Source organism: Pseudochaenichthys georgianus, chromosome 14 (genome assembly GCF_902827115.2).
Source record: "Pseudochaenichthys georgianus chromosome 14, fPseGeo1.2, whole genome shotgun sequence".
In the NCBI taxonomy this organism is placed as follows: Eukaryota; Metazoa; Chordata; class Actinopteri; order Perciformes; family Channichthyidae; genus Pseudochaenichthys; species Pseudochaenichthys georgianus.
In genome coordinates, this window is record NC_047516.1 from 17,098,012 (window position 1) to 17,104,054 (window position 6,043).

Consider the following 6,043-nt stretch of genomic DNA (forward strand, 5'->3'; position numbering starts at 1 on the left):
AGGGTATCAATAACTGCATTCTGGCAGAATTATGAAGGCTGTCATACAGTATTAGTTGTGTACAGCTAGTAGCATAATTGTGAATTAGGAGCTACTTGTCATGTTGGAGAGCAAAATGTCCCTGTTTTCTCAAAAGTTACAGTCACTTTGTGCAGGGGTGGAAAAGTACTCCTTTATCTCTAGTATAAGTTACAATCCCATGGCCTAAAGATACTCCCTTCCAAATAAAAATAAAAATGGTATTTAAGTTAAAGTACAGAAGTTTGTATTATCAGCATTCTGCACGTATGCAGTATCAATGTAGTTTACTAAAAGTATTGTGCAGAATGGCTCCTCTCACACTGTAATTTAACTATATAATATCTTGTTTTGTGTTTTTTTCAATAACAAATATGCCTTCATGTAAGAGAATGAATGTGGAGCCTATTTGAAATACTTTATTGGATTTATAGGAAATATATTATGACATCATATATGAGCATATCACATGCTTTTCTTATTCAAAAGTAAACTAGCAACTATAAGAGCTAAATAAATGTATTAGTGGAGCAGTATAAAGTAGATTAGAATGGAAATAGTAAAGGAAAATGTGTTTCTAGATTGTATTTAGTTTAGTGAATGACTCTCCAACATGACCCCCTTGAGTGCCACTCTTGCATGACTCTGCTGTTATGTTCAGATCTAAGTTAAGATTTGTGTGTGTGTATAGCACAGGAAAGCCCAGACTTGTTAAGCTAATGTTCCCCTTAGGCGACACTACCAGATTAATCTGACTATATATCCTATAGAATTAAAAGGATAGCATCTTTTCTTTGTTGCAGGTAATTTGCAGGCATTTACAGTGCAGACAGTAAGGCTACAAGGATACCATCAAGGAATGTGAGATAGTCAATCCCATTCAACATAAAACAAAAGCTCACGTCACCATGCTGCCCTTCTTTCACTAGAAGGTTAAACAGGCTTCCTGAGTAGCTCTCTAAATGTGTTGGTCATTGCACAGGCGGTCCTAATAAATAACTCTTATCCTATGATTGCAATCAACTTAACCCATTCGATTTTTCAATAGTTACATTTGTGGGCCATGCAAAATGAAGACAAAATAAATCAATTTAACATATAATCCATTCAGCAGTAAAGTACAACATTTTAATTCTATGTTTTCTGTCATGCAGTGATCTTCACTCAATGCATGGGAATATTTGTTGTCAAAATCAGGTTTTGTTGTCTTTTTTTTACACTGTATCTACTGTACACAGGGATAAGATAACACAGATTACATAACTCAGTGTGGGTGTATTAGCTAGTCTTGAAAAATACTATATGCTTCGCTCAGTGGGAGTGATTTACTTAACCACATAATAAATCATAGCAGAGCTAAGATTTTATATTCATCCTTCTCTTTCTATTCTGTAATTGTTCTAGTGTATGTATACTGTGCCTACATGTCAAATCTCACAATGCCTTCCTTTTCTCAGTTTCTCCCCTCTCGCCTTTCTACAGCATGACCCAGGTAAATATACGTCTCAATGACAGGAATGTTGATATATGGAGCAGCGTGTCTCAGCAGGTTAGCGTAGCTTGTACTGAAATACATGTTTGAGTAAAATGTAATTGGCATCCATCCTCACAGCGATGTCGGACAGTGAAACATCTGGAGCGGCTGGTGGAAGTGTATCAAGTTCATTCATGCAGGATAGAGTTCATTCATCAGATAGTTCAACATATGCTGATGCTGCATGGCCTTGCATTTAAAAATACTGGTGAAGTAAGATATGTTAAAGGTAATTCACTCGAAAACTCACTTAAACTTTCAATGGAACTTGGTCTGTGTCTTTTTGACTGAACAATTAACCATACAGATTTTATTTGACATTGAGAAACCACTGACTGTCAATTGTCTCTCATTTCATTTATTTTGGAAAGACCTTATATTTCACTGAAATGTAACAATGCTTAAAGTAGTTTTTTTCATGCGCTGTTCTTTGTATTTGAATCAATTACAGCCAACATCTGTATATACCTCTAAAAATACATTTTATTGATAGTAAGCAAATGAGATTAAAATGGCTTTACTCTGAGGACACCCTGCATGTTGATCAGATCTCCTCTCCCAAAGACCGTGAGGGTCAAACAGGCCTCAACACGCAGAGTCATCTTCAAAGTTAACGTACAAATAACAGGTCTTTACTCTTGACCTGCAAAACATAAAATCCAATGTGTGCAGGCAAACTTGAGGAATTCCACAGTCCATCGACAGCTTTTTGAAGACCATAAATCATTTTGATTTGGTTAATAAACACTTGGAGCGTTGCTGTACTTAGAAAAAAGTATGAACTGAGAGATTTAAAAGATGATAAGATCATGCTAAAGCATGACCTCATATGATGTTGAGGAATGTGCTTCCAAGGTGAAAACCCCTTGCCTCCAGCCATGTTTAACAGCATTAAGTAGAAAGAAGGAATGGGGAGGGGCAACACGTCTCATTTGTTTAATGTATGTGCAGCTTCCTAATCAGTTTGATCATTTCCCCAACATACCTGCAGATTTCATTGCTTTTTGTGGATAATTTATCTTTTTTTTAAATCTCATCTTTATTTTCTGTCCTGCATATGCTTGCTTTTACGTGCAAAATAACAGCCACCCACACATGTGCGCACACAAGTAGCACACACACACCTGCCTGTGGAACTCACTGTCTTCTTGCTGAGGTAATAGGAGGGGAAAGCATTCCTCAACCCTTCCCTTTTCTCTCCTTCCCTCACACAGCATTTCATATCTGTTCAGAGGTAACCTCACTCTTTCTGCATGATCGGCAGTTTATAAGCAATACGTAACGTTGCCTCAGCTGGATACTTGTGCTACGTCCAGGTTCTTCAGGCTGATGTGTTGGATTCAAATGTTGGATGACAACTTCTGCACAATACTTCTGGTATGTTAAACAAGGTCATACTGTGTTTGTTTTTAAAGCAACATGTTATTTGCTAAAATGTTTTTTTTAAATAAATCCGTCTCAGTTACAAATGATTACATAATCATTGAGATTGAGATTATTAATTGACATTAAGATGGTATAACGTTATTGTACAGTTATAAGTCTGAAGTAGGGCACTTTTCTGTTTACATGGTGTCTTTGTTATACAGGTATATTTTAACCTTATATGACCAACCACTGTGTGTTTTAAAAGACAAAGAAGAAAATGCCAATGGCAAGGAAAGGGTGTTGAACTCAGCCAAAAATGTCCAGCAGGAAAAAACAATGTGTTTGAGCAAAAATGTGTTCGTCAAGAAAGGCTGAGAGCTACCGAGCGGTGCGTTGTGGGTTTTTTATCAAGACAGACTTGCTGTTGATGTCTCATTGGACTGTTGCATTACACATTATATCAGCCCAAATAATCCTGTTTAACTAATATCTAGTTCTGATGGCACAGTCTTCACAGCATTAAAATAGTTGGGAAGTAATTACTGCTAAAGTAATTTAATGCAGTACCTGGTCACGTCTCAGTGAGAGGGAAATTACCTTATAGAAATTGTTTCCCAAAACAATAGACATCAACATAAAGAAAATAAACCAACACTGTTCACAGATCATTTTGTAATACGCAACCATTTAATTTCCGAGTTTACAAAAACCTCGACATTAAATACAAAATAATAATCATATCTCAGTTTTATTTACATTTGGCACACACACCATCACAATGAATTGTCATTACCATTACACACACATCCATCTACTGAAACAAAGGACACTGGATTATAGATCCGCATTGTTTTCTCATGTGTGAACAATATGACTCGATTTGCCCAAAGTTACATGTCTCTTTTCTATCTCTCCCTTCTCTCTCCAGCTCAGGAATGTGGGCCAAAGTGTCTTCCACTCACGCTTTGTTTCAGGAGCTGTGCGTGACCTGACAGCTCATCTGGTTCTGTCTGAATGAGGAGAACTCTCCACAAAGACTGAACAGGGGAGAACTGGTTCCCTAGTGATGCATGGAGCCTCCTCTGCAGTGCCGGTTGAGCAGCAGCCTTACAGGCACAGTCACCCCCTAGCTGTGGGTGTCTCTTTGAGTGACCTCCAAGGTAATGTTCTTAAATCAAAGCTCCAACAGCCAACTGAGAACCATGTCTGAACCTGTTCCTCTGCTACATGGAGATACGACTCAGCCGGACTTGGCTCAGGAAGGACTCTGTGGATGCAGACAGAGTTCAGACATGGCTCCTGGCGTGGATCAAAGTGGAGACCATCTGCCAGAATCTGTGAAGGCATCCGAGTGCTGTTCATCTGAACTGATAAGAGTAGTGAAGCACAAACCAAGCGCCATTGTGTTCTGTGATCATGATGGTAACACGGACAACAAGGTGATCTCTGATGATGGAGAGTCCTCTTCATCCACTGAGGAAGAGGGAGAGGATGATGATGAGGAGGATGTTATTCCCGAGATGTCACAATATAAGGAATTCCTGGTCAGTCGTCAGCGTAGAAACTTGAGCAGGAAGTGCTTGATAAAGAGACCGGATGCCCAGCCTGATAACGCTGCATCTGGCTTGCAAGAGCCCCCCGACGAGGAAGAACCTGAGATCGCAGGTAGCCAGGAGGAAGAGGAAGCGCCTCAGAACAACGAGGAACAGGTAAGACAAACAAGAGGAGAAGAGTGATAACAAAGACAAAGAAGTGTTATTCACTGTGCAGAAGTGCCAGAGCATTGCTTTGCTACACTGCACTGCAGACATGTTGACTTCTCAAAGTGGGAAAAGCATGTTTTGCTTATAGCTTTTACAATGGCTCTGTTGTTTTAAGTAAGTCATGGGCAGGCATGAGCTATACCAGGACCCTGAAACTAAAACAGCTACATGGAATTAAGCATTCGTTAATTGTATAATGTTCACCTGTGCTTTTCCCATTGTTACATAACAAACAGCCTCAGTAAAAAAGGCACATTTTGTAACTGTGTTTACTACTTCCACCACTAGAGGGCGGCAAATTGTTTCAAATGATTCACCAGGAGCTTGTTTACATTGTGTTAATGTAATCTTTATTAGCATTTCTTAATATCAACTCGGAACAATTCAATGGATTAATATACTTGACAGTATAATGTAGGGTAGTTAATACATCCTGATGAATTAGTGGCTATAGATGTATAATTATGAAGTATCTGATGTGAAAAATACTTCTGACTGGGCTTCTTTGTTGCATGTCATCCTCCTCTTTCAGTCAAGGTGAATAAAATAAGAAATCTTAAGAAAACATAGCCTGTTGCAGCACTTTATATCTAGCAGAAAAGCATTACAGCTCTTTTTACTTTTTTTAAATTAGCGTGCTCTGCTCAATTATGCTTCCAAAATATTGTGGGATAAAGAGTTCATAATAGTTTGAAGTCTTTACAAAACGAGTCTTTGAAGTGAAAGAGAGCACGTGTTAAATAAAACGGGGATCTGAATAAAAATGTTGGCAGGTACACCTTCAATCATAAATTCCTCAAATGTTTCTCCTGGCCCGATCTGGCATCTCCAGCTCCCAGCATGCACTGTGCCAGCGGGTATCCATAGTAGTAATAGTGTGAGTGCGCCCCTGACCGCGTTCTCACACCTGTCAGAGCGGCCCTCAGCCCTCTGGCACGCTGCACACTGTTCTCCCTGTTGGACTGAAATGAAAGGATTTGTTCTCTCCGCCCTCCTTTTGTATGTCGTTCCCAGAGTTTGACCAAGTAGCTTCTAAAGTCACTTATTGACAGGCTTAGGCCGTGCTCATTTGGATACCTGTTAAGTCAAAGAGGCCCCTTGTGGTTCCACATTCTTGAATTACTTGGTCCTGGCAGTTTGGTGAAACTCAGCAGTGTGGGTAACAATTTAGAGAGAAACACAAGTATTCAAACTGCATATATGTCAGCGCTGTTTGTTATTTGACCCTCAGCATGGTCTATATAGGCACATGGCACATTACTGTCTCACCCAAATTAGCGGTAACATTTAGTTTTAGTTTTCCCCTTAGTGTACAAGCCATGATCTTTTTTTATAGATACAGGCGCGTGACGTTAAAGAT